Consider the following 27,908-nt stretch of genomic DNA (forward strand, 5'->3'; position numbering starts at 1 on the left):
ACACACGTACCAAGAAGGAAGGCTATTGAAAATGGTTTGGATCCATTTTTTTCGACCACTTCCTATATAACGTCCTATTCTGGAAAAAAAAATGCACTTTTCAAAATATCTCGTCAAAAGTGGCTAAATAGTAGTATTTTGGAATTCGGAATTGGCGTGAAAACTTTGGACCGGTTGGGGAAATTTTTTAAACGTGCTCTCATATAACCGTTCTTAGGAAAATGGGAACTTTATATAGTAAACAGGTTGAATTTCCAATATTTCACAGTGAAAATTGGCTCATAATAGTAAATTGGCAAAGAAATCTATCGTACAAAATATGCATCACGTAGGTCTATTTTTTGGATACCATCGCTTACAAAGGTTCTCTTTAAACGTAAACCAAAAAAGACTAACTGCTAAGTTTTTTGTTTTGAAAATATGTTTGTGATAGTAATTAAATAAAAAAATTAAGTGGACCTAATTGGAACCACATTAGTGTAACTTTACGCTCCACTCCATATAAGATGTCCTATGAGTAGTAGGGCCTTCGGAAAAAGGTTTAATTGCCTTTCACCAAAAAAAAATTAATGAGAGTGACTTTGATTCACATTTTTGGATCGCAATACATATAGGCGCGATCACGAAACCCATATGGATATGGAGAAAAATTTAACCTTTCAATAGGCGGAACTTTCATCATAATTACGCCATTGCGTGAAAATAATTTGCACTTATTGAAGTATAGTTACCAAAACGAGCGAAGTGATGTAGGGTATGTAATAGTCGGCTTTGCCCGACTATGTTTTTTTTACTTGTTTTTTTTTTTTTTTAATGCATTGAATATTTATGTAAATTATTTGTATATTATACGAAAATTTATTTGTTTTTACGTTAGAAGTAGGAGGAGAACGACCGTGTGCATGGAAAATTAATCATTGATTTCTGTTTATAATTCTACGCTTTTATAAAATCATATATTTTTGATTATCTTTTTTTTTCCTGTTATTTACGATAACAAATTGCAATATTTTTTTTTCTCTTTTTCATCGTTTCATACTTTCCTACAAATGACGAATAACTAGCGTATTGCTTTAAAAAGTATTAAACCTTTCGCTTGTTATTATTTTTGAATCGAAAAAAACTAAACTATTATCTGCTTTTTTAGCGACTTTCAATTTTTTGAAAATCATTTTTCTGACATTCTTTTAGGTATCACCTAACTAGTTGTTGCACGCGGGAAAAGGTGAACTAAAGCGTTCGGTAGAAAGGTGACAGATGCGATGCATTCAGGATATGTGTCGGACCTTAAGATAAATTGTAAAAAGTCTTCAGCAATCGGACCTTGTTAGATAGATTTAAAGCAGCCCTTAGCTTACTCCTGTAAATTTGTTTGCCTTGGAGTAATCGCCTCTTGTGAGGTGAAGTCTTTTCGATTCGATTAAGCGCAGAACAATCGTAGCCTATTTATAGAGTTTCTTCTCATGTTGAACGCTTTGATTTGTCTTTCACACTTTAAATTATGCAGGAACTCGCACGAGTAGATTACGATTGTAGATCTTTCGCCTAATGCTAGGCTGTTAGAAACTGTGTCGAGTATATTTGTTGCGTATTAGGCTGTGCAAGAAATAAAAGCAAAGCAAATAATCGCTTAATGTTAGCAATCGCAAGTCTATTCTCTCTCTTTCTCTGTTTCCCTGTCCCCCCCTTATCCCTTATCCCTTTCTTTTCCGCTTTTTCATCGCGGATGGCTACGAGTGTTTTGAACGTAGAGTTTTCGAGAACGGAAGCTGCAGACTAATCTTCTGATTCCCAATGAAGTGTCCCGCAGAGTATGCATCTATGAAAAATGCGTGCCTATGGTTTTGACCAAATGACATTCTGAAATGTTGTTCAGTTTTCAAAAATAGTTCCACATCTTCACGTCTTAGTATAGGAAATTGAATTAATTACGCCCTTATCAGTTACAAGATATGTTGCGCGACTATAACGAAGGCAACCATATTCTAGCAATATGTTGTAGAAAACAGCCAGATATCATTGAGCGGTCGCGCCTAACAATTGAGGAAAGGAGAATTTTTTAGTCAATCTTGAACAGGTTAACACTTTTACGAGCACCTAATGCATTCATACGGCATCGGTGGTAAATGAAAAATTCATTACAAAATACTGAAGAATTCATAACACAATTCGCATAGGGTTAGTTAAGATTTCTTTTTAATATTTTGCTTATAATGCTTTAAAATCCTTTTTCCGTTACTTGGCATAAAATTTAGAGGTTATGTTAATAACAAGCCAAGGCAACATATCGAGCAAGTCATTAAAGGGCGAAATCCTTTTACATTACTTATATTATTTAGGGGAACAGTAACTAGTCTTAAAAATCGAACGCTGCTTTCTTTCTATTAACCAAATGTTTTTGCCAAAGTATGGTTCGCTTGCTCACAGTTAAAGCCAACCAATCAAAATGTTGTTATAAATAAAATTATTTTAAGAAATAATTCATTGATGTTATGCGTGGACAATAAAACATATAGAATAAACGGCTTAATAATAGATAACAACAAACAAAATTAATGTTTATTCATTTTTTTTTTGAAATTTTTTTTTCATTTTTTTTTTACTTCAATACTTTATGAGAATGAATAGTTAGTTTTCATTGCATTGTGATTTTTTTTTTTTATTTTACCTCTTTCTGCTTTGCGTAAAAAAAAAAAAACAAATGTTAAAAAACTTTTACATTTTCATAAGCGAATATTTGTCGTATAAGTGTTTCTGGCTCACATTTTCGTTATTCGTTTAAAATAAAAACCAAACTTTACTTGCATTAAATAATCACACATGGATTGCAATAAACCCGGGCTATGGGTTTTATGGAAAATTCATCAAAAAAAACAAAAAGTAGTTATCATAATAAAGAAGTAAGAAAACTACGCTCACTTTAAGCGAAGCATTGAATGCCCATCGTATGTGAAACTTAGTTCATTTCTGGTTTAGTTGTGAACCGATTTGAAAACATTATAACCCTACACCACTTGCGGTACGTGGGGTATATTAAGTAAGTGCGAATGTATGCAACACGCAGAAGAACTTAAGACCGATCCACCTTTTATTAAACCGATCATTTCAGAATCGTAATCGGAATTGATCTAAGTCTCTCTGTCCATCTGTTCTTTTAATGTCTGTCTACATAAATTTGTGTTTAAGCTACAAGTCGCAACTTTTGTTATATTTTGATGAAATTTGGTACAATGCCGTGTTTTCGGTCAAGGACGAACGCTATTGAAAGTGATTCGGATGGGCTCAGTTTTACGACCACTTCCCATACAACACCCTACTCTCAAAAATCATTACATGGAAAAAAAAAAAAATTGTAATTTGGCAAATTTCTCAACAAAAGTGACTAAGTAGTCCGTCCCATTTTTGGCATTTTAAAATGGTATGAGAACTTTGCACCGGTTGGAAGAATTTTTGAACACTCTCTCAGTTATACGTTTGTACCCATCAATCCATGAAAGCCATTTACACGATTTACACGCATACTTTATGGATTACAAAAAATTTGCAATTTCCACTTATGACCTTGTCCTACTAAAACTTTGCACCCGATTGTATTTTTTGTATTATTTAAGCTATAACACAAGCTAAAGAGCAACATATCGAGACAAAGTTTTTTTAAAACTTTTTATCTAATCCCAAAAGTCAATGAATTATTAGGCACAGACCACTTACTCATCGGAGCTAATTTACGATCTAGACGATAGAAAGTGAAGAACATGTTCAAAGTGTCTCAAGTAAACTAAGTAAGTTTGAGCGAGAATAACAAGAGGAGCCTTTTTGTATCGCCAAAAAAAAAAATCTGCGATCGCAAAGGAAAATCACACAGAAAATCATGCGAATTAAAGAAAACTTTTTTTTTCATACTGAGATCAGAGAGCTCAGCTCGTAAGTTAGAGTTGTTTTGGAATTTCAAATTTCTATGCACTTATGGGTTTTTTTGGGCGAATCGAAGCGAGCCCATAATAAACTTTGTTTATTTCCATTCTGTAGTGTTTGGCAAAAAGAAAAAAAATTATAAAAAATAAAGTTGTCATCACTACAATAACGTTAACCGATTACTGAATTCATGGGCATAATGCAATCAATGTATGTCTATAATGACAACAATGCAATGCAACAAATTTGCGTTTCAGCTTGTGAAGTGAAATCAAAATATATTAATGCATAAATGAACCCACAGGTATAAATGTATTTAACTGTGAATACAACTTCAGAGCGTTTGGTTTGATTTGTAACAATTTAAAAACAAAAAATGGCTTTCAGAAAGTCGCGTAAATGAGTGAACGTCAGGGAATTTTTATATCTATTATCCAACAATGGATGAAAGTTGGCAACTTTGGTTTATTTAGTTTGACATCATGGATATCTCACTTGTATTGGAGCATCTTTTCTAAGAGCCGAAGGGCGACGTACTTTGTGGTCACGTTAAGCGTTTTTTCTCGACAAATCATTTGTTGTTGGTAAACAAAATATTTTTTAAGAAGAAGACGAAGAAGAGGACGGAGAAGAAGAAGAAAATGATATGCCGAGGCTGGATATCTGAATTATGTATGAAAAGGTTACACAGTACACACTCAACTTTATTTACCATAGATCCAAAGGAATGCATTTTACAATGATCGCAATGATTGCAATTAGAAGCCCAAGCGTGGGTATTAAAATCATTAAAAAATTCGTGGCAGCAATTTTCCCAAATGCAAAAGAAAGTTTTCTTAATTCAAATAATAAGTTAAACGAAAGAAATATCGCTACTTAAAGATTACGAATCAGTTCAAGGCGAAAAGTTTGAGAAAAAAAGACTTACCTCTGTAAATTTTCGAGAAGGAATAGCCCAGGTTTAGATACACATATACACATATACACACGAGCAGGGCGAGAGCTGAAATCGTTCTTCGTTCGCTTGTCTCTTCTTTTTAGCATTTTTTTTTTTTTATTTTTTAGGTAAAAGTGGAAGAAAGTCTGTGGAATGATCCAATCAAGGAATCTTCTCCTTAGATGTAGAATACGTTGATAGTGAGAAAGAAGTGGAGAAGGAAATATAGGGAAACATAGCTACGATCAACGTGGCGATACTCTACTGCACTGAGATTTGAAGCCTTGACCAACGACGCGATGGTCGCGATTCCTATCTACTCAGCTATGCGGTAGTCCACTTGATGAATCAATCTCAATATAGATATCACGATTATAGTTTTAATCATCAACTGAGAGATCGACGATCATCGCAGCAATACCAAGGCAATGTTTTCAAGATATTTTGCATTTTGAATTTACTCCGTTGCCCTTGCAACGGCATACAACCCATAATCATTTTCTTGCGAAACGAAAATAGTCTCCTTTAAAACTATTATGTTGAATATAATCATCTATCTCGGATCCTTATCTAAGCTTGTTAAGTGGATTCGATCGTAATGATTGTAAAATAATCATTGTTTGTTTTCAGTTGTAGCTCATCGTAACTATATGTGTATGGTGGATGGATGATATGTATCTTCATTCATTTACGGGTTAATTGTATTTGCATTTCAACTTGATCCATCCTGTATGCGTATATATAATTGTAAAATTCAGTTTTTCTATAAATATTTACCCTACGCTACGTTATAGTTTATTTAAACCGCATCAATATACATAACCATACTTCTCTTAATTGTTGTTGTTGTTGTTGTTGTTGTCGTTTCGTTTTTTTTTTTAATGCATTATTTTTTGGTTCTGGTTTTTCATAACTCATAGCTACGGTCTGTCTGTATCGTTGCCGTTGTTGTTCTTGACGCTTTGCGGCATAGCCTCGTTTGTTTTATTTTATTAAAATTTTGTTTTTCGCCTTTTCTCGGTTTTTTATTTTTCATAATTCAATTTCAATTTAATTTTATGACTTGTTTGTTTTCTGTTATTGCTGTTATGATTGTTGTTTAATCACAGTCCTCTGCATTTCCAGTTAATTTACATGTTTGTTTGTTTGTTTGTTTAATTGTTTGTTTGATGTTGTTTTGCTTACTCGCATCGCTATTTGTGCTGATTGCATTCTTTAATGTCGGTTAATAATCACAAATGCGAACGCGACCTTTTTTTTTTTTTTGTTATTTGCATTTTCACTCCTTTAGCGAATTGTGTTTGCGTTAATTTCATGTTTCATTAATTAATTTTATTTCATTATGATTACTTTTTGCTTTTTTTTTTTTTTTTTTTGCAAATGTTTATAGTCACCAGTCGAGTTTTTAGGTTGTGCAAATGTTGTTGTTCTACTTGTAACACTTATAAGCTTGTGTTCTTAGTATGCATAGTGACATGATAACATAACCCGATTTAATGAACCAAGGTTATACAGTTGTCAAAATAATTGGATTTAGATTTGTAAAGCATATAAGAATTCGGATGGGCTTTGAAAAGAGAGAGAGGCATAGAGAAAGAGAGAGAGAGAGAGAGAGAGAGAGAGAGAGAGAGAGAGAGAGAGAGAGAGAGAGAGAGAGAGAGATAAATAGATAAGTAGATAGACAGAGATGGAGATGGAGATAGGGATAGATAGAGAAAGAGAGACAGGAGCAAGGAGGGGGAACATGGAAAGGAAAAGGGAGACATCTCCAAGTTCACATCTTGGAAAAATTTATTACTATACTATACGTGCAGGATATTCTCAAAAATCCTGTCTAATATCTTCTACAAGATTTAAGAGGGCGAAGAAAGAGAGAAAATGGTATCGATCGTCTTAACTACCCAGTTATTAAGAAATTATACGATTTTGATAGAATTGTTGATAGGTGTCTGAGATTCGGTTGAAAATGGATTGAAACTTTTTTTTTTTTAATGTTTATTATTGCATTCACTATAAATTTGTTTTATTGTCATATAAATCAGGACATTAATAAAGTTGTTTCATGAATCCATAATGAAATTATAGTAATTTCTTTTTTCTCTTTTTTTGCAAAAAGTCTCGAGCGAAATTGTTTTACAACAAAGTCTTTTGTTTTGCGATTAACAACAACAAAACATATTTTTTTTTTTTTTTGGATTTTGCATATTTAACAAATTTCTATGACATATAACTAACTACTCTTCAGGAAATTCCTCGAGAGGCAAAATTTTTGATTGGATTTAGGAGCACTGCTATACGACGGACATTAAGATAAAGTAGTCTGCGATTTTTTGCAAAACAAAATTCTTTGTGGCATTTTTGACACGAAGGGATTTTATTTTACTGTCTTTTAATTTCTCCATATTTACCTAACATTTGTTAAACTGGTTTTAATATCTATAGGAACCTTTACTTGTTACTCTCTTACGTCCAAGTAGAAATAAAAGTTTTTTGTTGATATTGTGAAGTCCTTACTGATCGAAAGCGATAGAAGGATATAAACTCGTTTACTTAAATCGAGTGAATCTGACATTGAAGCACGCGCAACTTTTAAAGAGACAAACGCCTGTTTCTGGGCGAATATAAAGTAGCTTTGCATATAAAAAATCTCTTAATATCTTAATCTCTTAAAGTTATAACATAAAGAGCTGCGTAAATAGCTCGTACCTTATGCAAGTAAGTAAGACCTTTTTCGCAGTCCCAATTCATAATACCACTAATTCTCTTTTTACACGACTTTTTTAATCACGAAATTTGATTTAACACGAGAAAAAATTCTCTTTTTACACGATCTTTTTTTTTTTTGATTTTTTTATGAATTTTTTCTCTTCACACATGAAAAAAATTTCTCTTTTTACACGAATTGTTTTCTTTATTATTTTTCTGTGAATTTTTTTTTTTCCCACTCTTTGTAAATGTGCATTGTAACTTCGCATTATATTTATCACAATTCGGTTACATTATACCTATACATGACACACTTGATCCATTTTCAATACGAAATGACTTACAGAAACTTTCAATATTTTTGACCAAAATTGAAGTCAATAACTTAATTTTTGCCATCAGAAGGGTGTCAACAAAGTACACTACACAGGCGTACAGACCGGCAGACATGGCTTAATCGATTCGAATCGCATTCCAGGCTTATGAACAATATTAGAGACCCTATTAGCGAGTTGCATACATTATGACAAAATGAGTAGACTCTATCCTTCGACCGTGGGTATTATGAAGCAAAATTAAATGAAAAAGACGATCTAAAATAATTTGAAATAGCAATCTGATAGATAGAGATATGAGATTGTAATGGAATTGAATTAGCCAATGCAAATCAAAGTGTTCATTAGGAGACCAGACCATTTAATATTAATTTTTTCTATCGATTGCAAATATCAAACATATGTAGATTTGTGCACATGCATATAGTTTTAGCCTAACATTCTGTTGTAGAGCTGTGCGTAAGCAAAATATGATTCCCTAAAATGCCCGATATAAAAGGCCCGATATGAAGGCGCTTATATATAATTTAAAAATATTATTATTATATAGACACACACACACACACACACATATTACCGTAGTGAAGGCACATTTGCGGCCTTCTCAAGTATATTTGTGAAAAAGGATGACCGTTGACGGAAGTTAAGCTTTAAATTTTTCTAAATTAAACTAGGAAAGCGCACCACTAATTCTAGTAGGTCTAGATGGACAGTCGAACGAGTATAAATCGATTTACTATTATTATTATTTTTACTTTTTTTGTAGACACAAAAAATCTGTTTGGAAATACATAATTGTTTCAAAATTATACAACTCTCAATTAATAAAGCATAGGCCTTATGACTCCTTTAAATTACTTGTTGATCTCTCCTTTAGTCTTTCTCGAATGATTGTCAAAGTAAGTACATTTTTTTTGTGCGTGAATGCCTTAGCGAATTTTTTCCCTGTTGTCCTTGAGCTTAGTAACTTTATTTAGCAGGGACGTCGAGATAAAAACAAAAAAAAAAAGAGTATAAAAGCTAAAATTGATAAAAAAAAATAGTCAGAAAAGAGATTTAATCGTCTTTTCCATAAAAATTTATTGAATCAAAAGTTTACGAGGGCGTTTGCATTATTTTATATAATATATAATATGTATAAATATACGATTTTTAAAAGATTTTTGTTAAAGATGCTCTCAGTTTACTCAAAAACAAAAATTACTTCTTCAAAAAAAGTCCAAATTGCTAAAAAGACGATCAAAAACAGAATTTAATTGTATATTCCATGAAAATTCAATTAGTGGTTTTCGCCCGCTTTTCCATAAATTTTGGTGAAACTTTTTAAAAAACTTTCGTTAAAGCTGCTCTCAGTTTGGTCATAAGACATCACTTCTGAGGTTTTAATTACATGAACGTTCATGTAAGAAGTATTTCGATAGTCTATACTGATTACTGCGTAAAATAAGTAAAGAAGAGAGAAATAGTTCATGTTAAATAGAGCAAAAACAAAAAAAGGTAAGAAAATCAAAAACAAAAATTCTTTCAAAATTCGATAATTTTCGATTAATAAAACATCTAATCTCTCTTTATTGCATATGTTAAGTATGGTTAGTAAAAACCCAAAAACACATAAGCAAAAATGGAAGGCCTCATGACTCCTATTAAATTACTTGTCAATCTCTCCTTCAGTGTTTCGCGAGATCTTGTCCACGCAAGTCGACTTATTTGTACGTAAATACCTAAACGAACTTTTGGTATATCGGGCTTAAGCTTAGTAAATTTGACTAGAATTGAGATCAGTAATAAAATTAAATAAATACAAATTGCTAATAAAACCATCAGCAATAGAATTTAATTGTATTTTCCATAAAAATTCAGTTAGCAGTTTTCGCGTGCTTTTCCATTAATTTTAGTGAAACTTTTTAAAAACTTTCTTTAAATATGCTTTCAGTTTACTCATAAGCAGACGTCACCTCTGTGGTTTTAATTGCATGCACGTTCATGTAAGAAGTATTTCGATAGTCTATACTGATTATTGCGTAAAATAAGTAAAGAAGAGAGAAATAGTTCATGTAAAATAGAGCAAAAACAAAAAAAAGTAAGAAAATCAAAAAAAAAAATTACTTCAAAATTCGATAAATTTCGATTAAAAAAACATCTAATATCTCTTTATCACATATGTTGAGTACGGTTATAAAAAAAACCAAAAACGCAAAAGCAAAAATGAAGGGCCTCATGATTTCCATTAAATTACTTGTCAATCTCTCCTTCAGTATTTCGCGAGAGCTTGCCCAAGCAAGTAGACTTTTCTGTATGTAAATACCTAAACGAACTCTTGGTATACCGAACTTGAATTTAGTAAATTTGACTAGAATTGTGATCAATTAAAAAGAACTAAAAATTTCTAATAGACCAATTGGAAATAGGATTTAATTGTGTTTTCCATCAAAATTCAGTTAGTGGTTTTCGCGCGAGTTTCGATTAATTTTAGTGAAATTTTCAAAAAAGTTTCGTTAAAGATGCTCTCAGTTTTCTTATAAGCAGGCATTACTTATGAGATTTTAATTGCATGCGAGCTCATGTTATAAGTATTTTGATACTTGCTACTGTTTACACGTTAACTGTCATTAGGAAAGCAAAGAAAATCAAAAGCAAAAATGGAGGACCTTATGACTCTCATAAAATTACTTGTCGATCTCTTATTCAGTGTTTCGCGAGAGCTTGCCAAAGCAACTGGACTTTTATGTAGGTAAATGCTTCAAATTACACTTGATATACTCGATTTTAAATTAGCAAATTAAGTGTTAGTAGAATTGAGATCAATGACAAAATTAAATAAATACAAATTGCTAATAAAACGATCAAAAACAAGATTTAATTGTATTTGCTATGAAAATTCTGTTAATAGTTTTCGCGCGCGTCTCCATTAATTTTGGCGAAGTTTTCAAAAGACTTTCGTTAAAGATGTTCTCAGTTTTCTTATAAGCAGACATTACTTCTGAGGTTTTAATTGCATTCAATCTCATGTTATAAGTGTTTCGATAGTTTGTAATGATTACTACGTAAAATAAGTAGAGAAGAGAGAGAAATAGCTTCTGTAAAATAAAGTAAAAAGCAAAAAAAAGTAAGAAAATCAAAAAACAATAATTTTTTCAAAATTCGATAATTCTCGATTAATAAAACATGTAACAGTTCTTTATTAGATATGTTAGTATAGTTGGAAAAAAATCAAAAGCAACAATGGAGGGCCTTATGACTCGCTTTAAATTACTTGTCAATCTTTTCTTCAGTGTTTCGCGAGAGCTTGCCCAAGCAAGTAGACTTTTCTGTATGTAAATACCTAAACGAACTCTTGGTATATCGGACGTGAATTTAGTAAATTTGACTAGAATTGTAATCAATAATAAAATAAAAAAAAAACTAAAAATTTCTAATAGACCAATCGGAAATAGGATTTAATTGTGTTTTCCATCAAAATTCAGTTAGTGGTTTTCGCGCGAGTTTCGATTAATTTTAGTGAAATTTTCAAAAGACTTTCGTTAAAGATGTTCTCAGTTTTCTTATAAGCAGACATTACTTCTGAGATTTTAATTGCATTCAATCTCATGTTATAAGTGTTTCGATAGTTGGTGCTGCTTACTACGTAGAATAAGTAAAGAAGAGAGAGAAATAGCTCCTGTGAAATAAAGTAAAAAGCAAAAAAAGGTAAGAAAATCAAAAATTAAAAATTATTTCAAAATTCGATAATTTTCTATTAGTAAAACATGTAATAATTCTTTATTACATATGTAACTCATAAGCAAACATTCTATTATTTTTTGTGTCATTTATGAAAGGAGTTCCGTTAGTTTTCATTGATTATTACATAGAATAAGTAAAAAAGGGAGTAAAGGAGGTAAATCAAGCAAAATAAAGAAAATAAAAATTAAAATAAATCAAGTAACAGAGAAGACATTGGCCGAACGTCAAAAGAGACTTTCAACAATTAAATTTGATAATTTTGGTACTTTTGGCAGCTTTTCTATTTCAATAAAACGCAATTAGTAGAAAGATTTAAAAAGGTTTGAACTAAAGTTTATAAATATTTGAAATGAAATAATGCTAACATATCATCGTATGTTCACTTTTATTTTTGCTTACTAGACGATAGAGAAGATCTATGTTTGCTAAAAGTTCTCTCTTTCTTTTCTTTTGCAGTAATGTGGATATGTGCGTTTGTGAAATGTTTAGCTTAGTTCATTCGGCTGTGATATTTTAGAAAAGGATAGATAAACGAAATAAATTGAATTGGAATAAAGTGGAATGCAATGGAAAAGACGAATTATCTAATTGTTACGTCACGTGATGGAAACGAAGTGAAACGGAAAAATATACAAAATAAGTTCAAACTATAAGCGGAACAGTTGACATTACATTATTGGTTGAAAATATACATTTACATAATGAGTGTTATATATGCGAAAATGCTAAGACTCTCTCCCACTCTTTTACTAATGTCTAAAATGATGAGAATATCTAACCAACCATCTGTTTGTTATGATTAGCGTGGCATAATTTCTTGATTAAAAAAGTATTGAAAGCAGCAGACAATGAAATGGTAAGTTTTCTTACGTTTAATTATTATTTTTTGATAAATTTTTATCATTAGAAAAATTGATCGAATTAAATTTTTTAAATATGACATAACAGCAAAATCAAACGTAAGAAAGGTTGATTTGATTTGAAAAGAAAATACCGTTAGCAACTGACGTTAATTTGCAAGAAATTTAATATATTGGATTAATTGGAATCATGAATGTCGAATTTTGAAATTTATTGAATTTTTGAGCTTTAATCGGTTCACTGTCCAATTCAGCCCATTTTCGATTGCACCTTAACTTTGATGGGTGAAAAATATTCAAATTTTTAATTTTTTCAAAGTAAATCTAAATTAAAATAATACATGTAAGGGGATAGCATCGCAGACATTCAAATGGTTAGATGGACAGACAATCAAAATGAATATATCTATATATAAATAATTTATATATACATATATATAAATATATATATATATATATATATAAATATTTGTACATATATGATTATTTGCTATTTTATTTACAGTTTTTATATTCATTATTAGGAAGTGTATGTAGCTGTATGCCTATATCTCATAAAAGAATTATAAATAAAATAGCAAATGCTTCTAAATTGTAAAAGAATTTTAAAACGTTTTTTAACCACAATTTTTTTTTTTGTTCATTTTAATCTGAAAAACTTTCAAAGAGCTTTTTGAGAATCTTTTTAAAAAATATTTTTGAGTTAAATTGACTAGGAAACAAGTAAAATCATTATAACCAAAGAAGGTCGACGATTAAATACCCTACGTAACTGCGTCTAATACAATTATTCAACTATTTTCGTCAGGAATTATCAAAAATTGTGCAAACGAATACTTTTCATGAGACTGCTTGTATGGTTTGGGAACCGAAAAATTGATTATATGACAATTTACTACTGTTAGAGAGAGAGAGAGAGAGAGAGGTTTAAAAAAATTATTTTCATGCAATGACATTTTCAAAAGAAGACTATATAAGAGGAGTGGTCTGAGGCGCAAATGGCCTGATCGAATCCGTTTTCAATAGGATTTTTTCCTCAGAGCAAAGATACGAGCATGTCGCAGGTGGCTTAAATCGGTTAAGTAAAAATATCCTCGATGTTGCATACATTCAGACTGAATTGATATAACTTGCATTCCAAGCGGTATAAGGTAGTAAAACGCATTATATTTTTTTATTTAATTAAAATTTAAATCCGAAAATATTCGAACCCAATTAAAGTGATAGTTGTTTGTTGCATAAGCAAATAAGAAGAAGAAAAAACATAACAGTAGAGTACTCAGTAAAAAAAAAACTAGAAACAAATAAAACTAACAACACAACTATTTTGGGGAAAATTTGCAAATAATTTATTTCAGCAATTGCAACAATAACAAACAAACTGTTGTTGATATCATTTCCCAGCACGCTTTCCATGTCTCTCTCAATCTCTCTTCTTCTCTAACACGAACCCATAATGCTGCACGTAAGACATTCCTGCTGATGTCTTACCATAAACACGCCTTTGTAAATAAAACTGAAAATAGTTTGCAAACGGAAATAGACAAGTGATGAGAGATGATTTGTTTATTTGCTTGTATTAAATTTTATGGACAAAAAAATAGATATAAATAAAAAAAAAAAAAAAAAAATAAATAAATAAAAGAGATGTCAGAGCAATTCTGGGTTGAAATCCAATATCTAAGATTTGTTTTGTGTTATATATGCATCAGTTTGTTGGTGAATATATTTTCCAAATGAAAATGTAAAATCAAAATCTCATTTTATTGTTGTTGTTTATGGAACGTATAGTGTGGCTAATGCTCAGATATTAAGAGGAAGGTATGCATCTCACCACCTATAGCCTGCGATTCTTATAAGAATATTTTGTGTAATAAAGGCAAAGCAAGTCATACACAAATACATATACCCGCACATGAATACGCAAACACAAACACATGCAAATGATACATGCATGCATAAAAACACTCTATGTGTATTGTTATACTCGAAAGACATATTCACACACCATATGTCTTACAATGCAAGTGCATTTGTATGTGCATATGTGTAACAAGTTGTTTCTTTGCTCGTACGGTTGGTTGGTTGCTTGGCTGGTTAGTTTTATGGCACTCGTGTATCATTACCATTGTTGATTCAAGTGCTTTCAAGGATTTAAGCAACAAGAAGGAAAAAATATGAAAACACGAGAATATAAGAAAAAAAAGAAAAAAGAAAAGAAAAATGCAAAAAGAATATAAAACAACATAAAACAACAAACCTTAAGAAAGGAAAAGAAGAAAAAGCAGGAAGAGCCTGAATAAGACAAGAAGAACAAGAAGCATAAAACATTCACACAGATGCAAATTACTTAAATACTTTTCGGAATTGTTGCTGTTTGAATTGAATTGTATGCTTTCACATACAAAACATGGCTAAGGATAAATATGCTTTTGTAAAAGAAATCCTTGAACGCATGCTGCTGCTGCTGTTGCTGCTGTTGCCGCTGTTACTTCCTTCATTCAGATTATTACCAGAGTACAATATTGTATAAGTTGGCAAAGGGGTATATATACACGGTGGCGTACACTATGTGTTTCCAAAATTGCAATTGCAAAATATTTGCATAACAATGACTATTTTATGGTTTTCTTCTGGCTTTCATCCATTCCCTGCTAACTAACTACTCTCTCTCTCTCTCTCACTCTCTCTCCCTCTCTCTCTCTCTCTCTGTCTCTGTCTCTCTCCTTGTCTCTCTACGTGATCACGGATGATGATGATGGTAATTTTTTAAGTGTGGGTGTGTTAGTTAGCTGTTGTTGCATATGTTATAGAGTCATAACAGTTGTAGTAAACATATCTAATCACTTACTCATGCCAAAGACAAAAAAGATAAAATTATAAAAACTTGGAAAAAGAAACGAGAGTAAGACCACATGAAACTAATTCACCAGCTAACAGGCAGAAATCGAGAAAGTACATACATAAAGTACATATAAAGATTTAACTTGCTGGAGTACAATTAATTATATCAACAAGTCTTAATACGTTTTCATGCATACATATTGATATTTATATCAACCGCATTATTATATTAATTGCTAGTGGAAAGGAATCGTAAAAGTTTCAATATTTAATTACTTTTGCATTTTAAAGCGTTTTTTTTTTTTAATGTACTGACTATCCATTCACGGATTAGGAACAAAGCAATTTCGTGACTGTGACTTTGCAACAACTAGAAATATATTTAAATGGTAGGACTATATGTATACGTATATATGTTGCCTTTAATCAGTCCGTTTTACAAATGCCTGGCTCTCAATTTGTCTTTCAAATCATCGTATGATGTGGATTCGCATTCCATTGGCAGTTTAATCATCGATTGCTCTGTAGGCTATCTGGCATTTTGCTTGTCTTCCTGCTAATTCTTTTGCATTATATCCGTTTGCCCTCATCTCCCTCGTTCGTTTTCCAATCTAAACCTCTGATGAAGTATCTGTCGTCGACCTGTCTGTCCGTCTCTCTGTTAGTCCGTTCGCCTGCTAAACTGTCCGAATACTGCTTGCTTTTCAATTTGCTCATCATTCAATCTATCCATCCATTCATCTGTCTCTGTCTCCATCCTTCCGTCCTGTCTTTCTCAAAGTCCGTTCTGTTTAAATTATTTCTTCCATTCCTACAGATTCGATGATATATTTTAAAGGTTGATACCCAATCTATGCAGTCTCGCTTTCGTTCTATATATTAATAGCAAAAAATCCAAGTAATAGTCGCAAGAAAGTGTTTAAAATAACTTAAGAAAGAAAAGATTGTCGAAAAGAAGAATAGTTCCATACTCTATATCCTTTCGAAATTATGATTTACGTTTCGGCGAAGTGATTACTGACACGTCCGTCGGGACAGGTCGAGCGATCTGTGCTTGATATCTAGATCGCGACTCGAAATAAGCTCCAACTATGAGAAATGATTCAGCTGATGACCAATACACTGGGGCTTAACGTTGCAAGAGTATTCAAGTACAATAACAGCCAAAGTCAATAAAGGTGAGGTTGAGGTTTTGATTATAGGGGCCACATGATCACCGGATCACTGCCTTGTTGCCCTAATTTTCTTCCTAATATTTATATTGAGTATTCGAAAATCTCTTCACATTAATCTTTATTTTCTATAGTGTAAACTTGCAATCTGAGAAGACGTCAAGAAGTTTATAAATGATAGACACGTTTAGCATTATTCGACTGATTCCTAGGGTAGTTAAATTTAGCAAGCGTTAAACAGTTTCCCTCTGGTGAGACGCGGACGATGGGATCCCGCAAGAGACAGGGCTAGCAAAATACCACAAATTTTATTTACACGAATTCAATTCGTTTCCCATAAAGACCATATTGAGGAGCCCCAGATAATGGATCCATTTTTATAAGAAGAGTAGGGAAAAAGAAAAAGAAGATTTATGTAAAAATTTGTAAGACTTTGTCAAAGACTATTGCTATAGCTTCTTCTCGTAATCGCCGTCATTTCTCAATTTTTTTTTGCACTAAGAGATAGACTAAGAGAAGACTAATAGCGTTACCTCGATGAGTTGTAAATAAATTGATTGGAAGTTTGGTGACCGGCGGCCAACGTCAATTGGACAAACGGAAAATATAATGACAGAGATCGTATTACCCGGTGTTGCTTTTCCATAAGATTACCGATCGGCCCATGAATGCCGGAAGACGTCTGTAGTAAACTTAAACAATTGGAAAAACTAAAAATACGTAGCGTTAGGATAGAGACCGCATTACCGGGTATCTATGTGAATCAAATAAAATAAAATTAAAATTTTAAAAAATTTCCAAACATAGAATGCTTTTCAAACTTTACGTAATATAAAATTCATTGATTCATTTCCGTTAAGATTTCGATTCGAGTCAAGTTAAGTCAAATCAAGTCAAGTAAGTTTTTGTTCAACGTTCCATATTAACAAGATTCTAGCGCTTCTGCGACTTGAATTACATGAATCCGATCTCCTTGGAAATTTATTAGAAACATTTCATAGTCTTAACGCAACAAAGTTTCTCTGTTTTGAGAATTGAAAGAATCGAAAAGAAGGCGAAGAAATAATTATATTAAAAGAAAATTATGAAAAGTTTTTTAATATTTTTAATGACATTAAAATCTTTCTCTCTCTCTCTCTCTCTCTCTCTCTCTCTCTCCTCTTCTCGCTCTATTTCTTCCTTTTTGTTTTTTTTTCCTTTAAGTAATTTCAACTTTTGCACTTTTGATTCTCTATTTGGTGTTTTATGTGACATAAAAGGAAACATAGTGTTTTCGAATAAAACGAGAGCAAAGAAAGGAAGAAAGAAAGCAAGGAAGCAAGAAAGCAAGAAAGAAATGCAACGACTATTAAGAAACTTTGTTTTTGCCATAGAAAAGCGTTCGAGCTTAGATGTTAGTTAACATTGTTTACCGCATGCAGTGCAGGGCAGGCTCCTTGGTAGGTAGGTAGGTAGGTTGGTACTGTAAATGTATGTTTTTCACAAGTTGAGCGACTAAAGTGGCTCATTAGCAATAAACACGAAGCAATTTAAAGTGTAAATCAAATGAATTACGGCAAAACTTTAAATGTACCTGAATTCATTTCGTTTCTTATAAATATTAATTTACTTCCGGCTGATGGTGACTTAACGCTCATATACACGCACGACGGGACATATTATTCTATACGCGTTGTTGAATTATTGAAATGAAACCACAAGAAAGTTTTGCCTTTCTTTACACACACACACAAACACATATGCACACAAATACATACAAACACATACAACACACGCACACATAGATACAAACAAATACACATAATACGTAATTGTTCCAGCATACTACAAAGACGACGAGGTGGACGAGTAGTAGTAGTAGTAGTAGTAGTAGTAGAAGAAAAGCTAGTAAAGAGAAAAGGTGTGCGTGTGCTTGAGCCGTCTTTGTTTGCAAAATATCTTTAATACTTCACTATAAGTGCCTTGGCCTTTGCACTTGTACATGTGTGTATGCATTAGTATGTATTTAGTGTTGAATCGGTCTCGGCGGTCATAAAGTGCGGTTAAGCTGAATGATAACGATAGCAATAGGTACGGGACAGTAACCGCAATGTAAATGGCAAATGCCACCAGCAAATACAGATAAATGGAAGTCAGCTGTTATTGAGAATTTAATGGCCTAATTGTCCACACACACACTTAGATGACACATGTACACTTACTTTAAACAATTCACAAATTAATGTTTAGACAATTACATATATATATATACCTTCCGCGTATAGGTCGGTAAACATCTCAAACGATTTATGATTTATGACTGCTAAGTAAATACAAAATTTAATGAAAATATTAACGTTCACTTAAATACATTTACAATCGATTTTGACTCGATTTTATCAATGTCAATTAAATTATTAATATTTATTTTTTTTTTGATTATATGTAATAAGTAGGAAGAAAAAAGACTGACTCACTTCTTTACTGAAGGATAAGATATGAACACCGCCTGTGACCATAGAGTGTAAATGTGCTTTTAATTAGGCGTCCTTTTTGTGTGCATTTGGTTGATTTGATCCGCGGTATGGCCGTCCGCTATCACCGCCTTCTTGTGAGCGCTTTCAACATCAAAAGGACAAAAAAAAAAAAAACATGAAAAACTTGTTGTTGTTAGTTCATCTTTGGATTTTTATGGCAATTAAGTGTTGACATTGTATTCCTTACTTTTCGAGTCCTATGCCGACATAAACTATCCGCCATCAAAGTCTCCTGGGCAAAAAGGTTCATCATCATAGACCACAATTTTTTCCATGCTTACATAAGACACTAATTTGAAGACTTTGTAAATCATATAGCAAGTACACGTTGTAGCTCATGTCTCATATGTGTCATAAGTTACATTAAATGAGAAGAAAGGAGAAGATTACATTGTGGTGTTTGCAAGATCCACAGGCCTACTAAAAAAAAAAAAAAAAAAAAAAGATTTCGCATTCGATACTGCGATCGGGCTATCATTTTGGAACTTGACAATTTTATTCAAGACATAATACATTAAAATATGGCTTAGTAAAATATCCGAACAGTCCGACGACGTCTGTGATAAGTAAACGCTGCGTCACATATATATGACAATTGGAGGCGAAAGGGTTAAGGAGTTGGTGGTGGTGGAAAAAACAAAATCAAGTGTTTAAGTAAGTAGTAGTTGACTGACAACAGCTTCAACGATCACACAAAAGTTGACAAACATAAGCTAAGAAGACCAAGACAAAGAAGAAGACTTTTCCAATAAGTTAGAGAAATGTGTCCATAAGTTACAAGCAAGAACGTGATATATATTCAAAATGCAATAAACAAATACTTACTGCTTAGTGTGCTTACTGCTATGGTGCTATACGGGGCCGTCGCAAATAAAATGTAGAGAATTTTTATACCTTTGCATTTATTTAGTGAGCGGATGTTGTCGCATATTCGCCCCCCTCCCCAAGTCAAGTTAACGTATAAAACTACTTCTACTACTACTTCTCTTCAATTTAATTAAAACATTTTTCGATGCTTTCAACGAAACTACTAAACAGGCGGACAATTGTACAGTGTGCACTGTGGCTGCAAATATTTAAATGATCATAAAGTGTAATGCCGTAAACGAATGGTCGTTATGTCATTGTTACGTCCGTCTATATATATATATATATATGTATATATATATATGTATATTGATGGCTATGTTGTTGTTGTTGTTGTTGTTGTAGTCGTTTTCACTGTTCTTTTGACAAATGTATTTATTTTAAGATAAATAATAAAATTGCAAACAGAAAATTTTATTAGTGACACTAACTCAAGGCGGCAAATAACACCGAAACTCAACTGAACGGAACTGAACTGCATGCCACACTCCCTGACCTGCACTTTACTTAAATTCTATCTCGATATTTTTTTTTTTGTTCTTTTTTTTTTTTTGTTCTTTTTTTTCTTTATTTATTTTAATAGTGTTTTTGTTTATCTTGTCCTCTCTCCCCACTCGTAGATTTATACTATGAAGTTTTCTTTTTTTTGTTTATACAAATACTCTCGTAGGAATTGTTCAGTTGAGTTGAGCTGTTTTCAGAGCGTACAACACGTTCTTACTTTAAAATAACTTATGTTTATCACCAGGAAGTAACCAGCACCATATTTCTTTTTCTTGTATGCTATGGTTTTTTTTTTTTTTTTGTTTCTTTTTATTATTAAATTGGTCTCGTTGGCCCAGACCAAATGTAGTTAAGTGCTGTTGTTCTTTCTGTTGCTTGTGCGATGTGTTGTTGCTACTTTAGTTGTTACGGAATTTTATGTATTTCGGTTTCCTATACACTTCTATATACACACAATTTGTTCTTGAGCTTAGAGAGGAAGAGCGAGATAGAGCGATGATATGCTGTGAAGTGCAAGTTTTCATTGCTTTTTTCCTTCCCTTTGTGCGTCAGAGCATTGTGATAAATCGATTAAGTTTGATATCCCAAGAATTTGGTTTTCTTTCTGTGATGCTAAGTAGATAATTTAATTGAATTAGAATTAACGATGAAGTAAAAGAGAGTTATATACATATATACATATATGTATACATGTACATACATATATATGCGCGAAGAATTACTAGGCTAGAGACTAACGGAAATAAATCTATGAAAACTTACCTTGAGGTGTTGGAGATGCTCTTAAAATAGATATAAATTTGTTTTTTTTGAAAATTTTTTCAAATATATTTTGAAACTTTGTAAGACTTGAAGGACATACAATATTTTTGATAGATTTATTCAATTGTTTTAAAACTCTGTTAAATATCCCTAAAGGTGATATGAGAGATTTTTAATAATTATTGTGTAGTGAGTAAAAACTTGCTTTCACTTTGTGGTTGTTCGTTTTATCAAATTAAAGGAAGTCCACGTGAAATATTACTAATAGTGTGGCGGATTATGAGAGACCAATAAAATTTAAATGAGTGTGAGACGAAAGTGTGATAAAGCAGAAAACTTGACTTCGTTTGTTGCTTTGTACGCAGTTGGAATTGCAGATAGTCAGAACGACGTCTTGCGAGCGTGAAAGGTATTTGCATTTATCTCGAAGTCCGTCTATATGCCTTTATAACACACGCAAAAAAATCTGAGGTGAGCAAGTTTTTAATAAAATTTGGCAGAAATCGTTTCGTATTTATTTATTTATTTATTCCACTTATACAAGAAACTCAACTAAAACAAAATGGCAGTCGAGTTCAATTGACTCTTAAGTAAATCTTAAAATTATTTAATAATAAAACTTAGTATAAGTACAATAAAACAAATAAGGAGGAAAAAAAAAAAAGAAAGAAAAAAAAAAAAAAGCATGTACACAATTAGCATAGAGCCACGCCCACAACCGATACAGGACCAAATTGCAAGTGAACCCCTAAGCCATCGCAAACATGCATAAGCTTGGCAACCGATAATTGTTAACAACAAATTAATTTTCGACTCATAATGACAAAATCTAAGGTTAAATCAGTTTAAGTACGACATAGGTAAATCGCGCTTGTTGAGCAATATTGCTTTAATAGACTTTAAAGAGTCCGTTAATGAGAATAGATGATAGACATCATTTAGGTTCTTGCAAACAACTCTGAGCGGGTTAAACAGTTCAAAGTTATATTTGCATTGACTAAGCTTTATCAACATAAAGTACCTAGAGAAGCGGTTAGGGACATTAAAGCAAATCTCACGAAGTAATGCGGGCGAATCAATTGCACCATTTATTAATTTGATTAGGAAGGAAACCCCAAGAACAAATCTACGTTTCTCGAGTGACGGTAAGGATAACAGAAGCAATCTATTTTCATAGGGTGGAAGAGGGGAAATCGGGTCCCAACCCAAATTCCTAAGTGCAAACAGCATATTATATTAAAAAATACTGATCGACGATAGATGACTTGGGTGTAAATGCGAACACGAATAAAGAGGAAAGCGATTAAAATGCACCAAAGCCCGGCGGTTTCCGAGAAGATCGAATCCTGCAGGGCCTCCCGGCAGACTGTTTTCTTGTCTTGTCGTATGGAAAATACGTCGTGAACCCTCTCCATTACCTAAAACGCTTTCTTTTCGGATTGGTTTGAAGGATAAGGAAAAGCAAGAAAAAACACTACAGCGATCTATGGTTCACCATTAAGTAAACTACATCAACTAGGTTAGTACAGGTATTCGTATAGTGACTTTTGCAGGAAAGCTCTTATATATGGGACGTTGCGGAAGAAGTGGTTCATCATTGATTTCATCAAAATATTTCAAAATTTGAGACTTTACTGAGATCCAGTAAGCGATTCTGAGCCGATTGGTGTAATGAAAGCTCAGTCTACCGCATTTCCTTCTGGATGCTGCTTCCTCACAAACTTAACACACCATTGTACCATAAATGGGGTAAGGAATAAAAAATGGGATTTTTGGAAAATGGAAAAAAGTGTTCATCATCGTAGAAAGAATATTTTCAATTTAATTAATCTTATATGTGTTTGGTCGTGTGTGACTCTAAAGCCGAGAGCGTTAAAAAACCGCTAAGTGGAGCAAAAATTGCTTGAAAAGTGAAAATATTTTCATATCACTTGTGATGACACTGCTTGTCAATACGCGTGTCCTCGGCTTTTAACATCGTAAGAAGAAGAAGAAGAAACTAAAATGATTGTAAATACCATGAAAACGTGACTGTGATGGCAAATAAATGTTTGTTTTTTTTGTTTTTTTTTATTTGAGAAACGAAAACGAATAAACAGTGAAAGGAAATAGATAAACTGAAAAATTGATCGGAGCTGATAACTGCGCAGTTAGCATTAGTAGCCGTATTACGATGATTCAATTTCTGAAGCGTATTGAATAATTTATCATCAATGCTACACATCGTTACATTCTAAAGTTGCTGAGTAATGCAGGCCTTTGACTACTACTGTAAGCCATAGAGAGGTCTTCCTTCGTTGCATTTTTGTGCAATGAATCAAAAAAAAAAAAAAGAAGAAACGAAATACAACAACAATAAAATAAATAGCAATAGCAAGCACATGATATGGTAGAGTACCCAATTTTTATTACTATTTGTAAGCAGTATGTATGTACTATACCAGGTGCGAACACATGAAACCGAAATGTTTATAGCAAATGAATGGAAATAATGAAGAAATTTTTATTTGTGGTATTGCCCATCACTGGGTGCATAATTTCTGAATTGAGGCAAAATAATCTTCGAAACTTGCGCTACTCAGCAAATGTTTGCTCAAATGGTAATTGGAAGGACTCGAGCTTGGTGAGTAAGTCGCATCGGCTAGCATTTCCCAGTTGAGTGCTTTGATAGTATGGTGAGCCGGTTTTGCCGGACGGATAGATGGATGCTAAAATGATCCGATGTTGAGTTTTTGAATATTTCGGCCGATCCCTGAACAGGTTCACATGGATTAATTGTTGTTGTTGATAACAATTGGTATCGATCGTTCACCAGACAACTCATCAAGAGAACTCTACTGGTTTCATCAAATAAAGAATGTGGGCTTTCTTCCTGTCAAGGCGATTCAGTATCGCAGTCAATGTAGATAATGCGTCAAGAATATTAACTTTTCATACCACTTCGGACACGGATGTTAGGAAGCAAAATCTTCGTTTCTGTCGGCAAAGAAAAAACAAAGCTCGACAATTTCGTTGTTGGAGAAAGTATTTTTTCACGCTTCGGACTGTTGCCAGATGTCTAAGCTAAAAAAAAAGTAAAAAATACATAACTTTAGATATGTGTATCCTTCACCAGTGATCTTAGAGCCATCTACGTGCAAATTCTGGTTTCATATTTACCTACCCACTACATGTCTTATTATTATACTTTATAGAAAGCAATATATTACGTGATGTGCAGTCGGTCATACACGAATAGATTCTTCAAAATGTTTTTGAAACAAAAGATAGATCGATCATATTTTACTTACTTGACAAATCTCGAAATATCTCATTTTTGCTTTATATCACTTATTCATACATTCATTTAAGTAGTATATCCATGTATGTGTTTTGCACACAAAATTTATTAAATTTAAATATGAATAATTTATGCATTTCTTCATTCATTTCATTTCATTTACAGTATTCACTTGATATATATATATATATATATATATATACACCTATATACTTTAGTATATAGGTGCTCTTAGCCCGAATTTCTCAAAATATTTCGTCACATTATCATGTGATAGACAGATTTATGCTCGCACACAAACCCATACATACATACACACACACACACACACACACACACACACACAGCCATATGCATTTGTTATGTTCATTTCTATTCAAACATGTTTTATAGCAGTTGTCACTTTCACAGCAGTTAACCAATACATCTTCACATGGCATTTTCGTAAACGTAAACACACACATATATCAAAGATTTGTTGTTTATATTTAAAGAGAACTTTTTTGAAACGACTTTTTCTGCTTTTCTGTTTTTTTTTTTTTTTTTTTTTTTTTTTGTTTTTTTAAATTAAATAAGTTTTAATAGAGAGCCACTTTTTTTCGTAATCTTTATTTAAGAAAAACGAATATAAAAAAAAAAAAAAAATTTCTTATTTTTTTTTTTTCTCATTTTATCTCTTCATCTTACCTGTACGTGTTAACATTGCAATTTCATGCTTCGATATAGTGAGATAAGTATATGTGTTGTGCTAGCAAACGTGAGTATGCGATTATGTTGGCACACGCAAGCTTTTGGTGCTACTTTGCTTCCCTTGAAAACTCTAAGATAAGCAGTAACGTACAGTACAGTTTGGATTCAGTCTACCGCGAACCTTGGATGCCGGCAGCTTTTCGTCTTAGGATCTGATCAACATATATTCAGGATTTCATTTTGAGATTTGAAAGCGAATGTAGGAAGCATTTTAAAGAATATTGAAAAAATACTTAACTTCAAGGTTTTACTTATATGAATATGACTTGAAAGAAAAGTAAAATATATATATACAGTTTTGTCTGAATTAAGTTTCAATGTTTCTTTAAAAATTCTCTTATATTCTGCACTTTTATGAGTATTGGTACAGCGCAGGAATCGCATTTGAGCAAGATCAGGGAAAGTATTCGCAGAAAATATTCAGCTAACGGGCAGATGATTACTCACACATTGAGTGAAAAATTCATTTTGATGAAAAACAATGAAAAACACTCTGTCTGCTTATCCCAAATGGAATGACGAAATCAATATACTTCCATGCCAGCGATGGTAACCATCATAATATTGCGTCCGTATTGGTTATCTTAAGACCTTTTCTAACAGGATATACACCAGTGAACGGTTAATGAAATGAAATTCAATCTGATGGCATATCGTAATTATTAATATTTATATTTATGCCGTCAGTCAGCTGGTGTTTTGAAAGCAAATTATGGTAAAAATTTGTTAAAAATTTCACGCACTGATCGTAATCTAAAATTGAAAATGTTCGACTGACCGGGCAATGAAATTGCATTGATATAATATTCAACAGAATTTTTATATAAACGTGAATGATTAAAGTACCATTTAGTGTAGTTTTTAACGGAAAGTGCCCTTGAAAAGTAAGGAATTTTATTAAAGAATTTTTCTCTTATGAAAAAGAAGTCGTTGATAATGCGTGTTTCAAAGCCAATGGTTGAAGTAAACAAAATGCAGGCACTTGAAGGCCAAGTTTCTAGCAATAGCGTTCATAGGTATTTTGGAGATATGAGCGAGTGTCCTAATCCTAGTATACTCCTTAAGGTGAATGGTTCAATTTCAGCAAGTTTTTTGTACCTTTAGACTAAACGAAAATTGTTTTTACGGACTTTGTAAATATTGTGCCCTTTCTGATAAGGTTGAGCATGAAAATTTTTATGTTAGAAGTTTGGAGAAATCATATGAAAGTTAAGGCGGTTTGTTTGGTTTGCTTAGACCAGGTAGGCAAGTTTTCACGATACTCGATTTGGCCGCCTGTGCAAAAATTTCTGTTTAAAAGCAAACACCAGAAATCTCCTCCAGGGGAAGAACTACGTCAAGGTTACCCAAATTGATTGATACTTTAAGTGCGCGTTAGAAATTAAAAGTGTTCTCAGTTTATATTGTATTGTGGGCGATGTTTTGTCAATTTGGAAGCCGGTAGCACAGACATTATATAGACAGCCAAGCAGAGAGGCAAGCAGGCAGATAGACAGACAGATTTGGCCAAAGAGGGTAATACAAAATAAACATCTTCTACGTAACCTGGAAGCGGTTCAAAGGCTATGCATGGAAATGATACCAGCCTACCGTACAGTTTCGACGGCACCGGCAGCGCTGTTGGTAAGAATATTGCCCATAGAGGTATTATTAAAGGTGCAGATGTGTATTTATAAAAAGAACTATTGGGGAATAAAATTACAGTGATGTCTACAGACTTAGCACAGTCATCATGGCAGAGCGTGTTGAGAAGATGGTAGTAGCGACGAGAAAACGACTTGAAACGAAAGTGGACTTACGCCCTCTTTCCAACGGATGGGGAAGACACAGGGGGAAGTTAATTTTTTTCCTAGCCCAACTCTTCACTGGCCATGAAATTTTTCGAGTTACAAATGACGACGCGCAGCACACTGTATTCGTCTTTCCGGCTAGGGCATGTTGAAAAACCAAGTTTTTCAGATCTCTGGAAGCAGAAATTACGTCAGGCAACTTGCTAGCAGCCGTATTAATGGACACCGAAAGAGGAAAGAAATGCGCTGCTTTTTTTGCAAGATATGCTTCGATATAAAGCCACACGAAGGGGGCATACGAACCCCTATTCTCAGGCGAAGACATGGGAGACGCAATGATATCATAAGGATCAAGAATTCATAAGATTTCAAACTCGAAGTAATGCGAAACGGGTTCCGGGTTGGTTTAGTCCCAGTGTAGGACCATCAGTTGTCGGCGGACAAGCAGACAGACAGACAGACCGACAGACTGGCAGGCAAGCAAACGTGCCTGCTTTATGTGTGTCTAAAGCTCGCTTGTGAGTCGTGCAAATGATTTATTCTGCTTACTGTAAATTACCAGATCGATTATGGGAAAGATGTTATGAAAGTTTGCATTTTGTGATTTCAAAATATTTCAAAGGCTCATCGTAGCCGCAAGGGTTACTTTTTAATGCTTGCGTTCTAGGGTTAATGTTTAATTAACGATTCCACGTTTAATGTAAACTAAGTACATTCAGGCGCCTTTAAATTCAATTTTCTTATTATTTTCTTCTTAAAAAAAACGCAAGCTTCACTTTTTCTGTTTTACGTTTCAATGTACTCTGTGTATGTGCGCTGTGCATGCATATCTTTTCGAAGATTTCATAAATTGTGCTTGTAAATCGGATCTAGTATTTTATAGTTATGTACATAACCAAATTAAATAATAATAAATATAACTTTAGTCATTTATTAGTAAATAAAAG

At 32.8% G+C, this 27,908-nt stretch overlaps 1 protein-coding gene across 6 annotated transcripts in view; it reads left to right on the forward strand.

Moving 5' to 3' along the window:
* LOC119634971 (sex determination protein fruitless) overlaps positions 1-27,908 on the forward strand; it is a 441,512-nt gene that overhangs the window by 12,962 nt on the left and 400,642 nt on the right. For 5 of the 6 annotated variants that reach the window (XM_038029444.1, XM_038029445.1, XM_038029447.1 and 2 more), the window contains exon 2: positions 12,073-12,472. The gene's annotated coding sequence lies outside the window, so the exon portion shown is untranslated. Of the gene's footprint in view, positions 1-11,159; positions 11,581-12,072; positions 12,473-27,908 lie in introns of those variants that run through there. The other variant, XM_038029439.1, reaches the window with a different exon arrangement.

Source organism: Glossina fuscipes, unplaced genomic scaffold, assembly GCF_014805625.2.
Source record: "Glossina fuscipes isolate IAEA_lab_2018 unplaced genomic scaffold, Yale_Gfus_2 3, whole genome shotgun sequence".
Taxonomy (NCBI): Eukaryota; Metazoa; Arthropoda; class Insecta; order Diptera; family Glossinidae; genus Glossina; species Glossina fuscipes.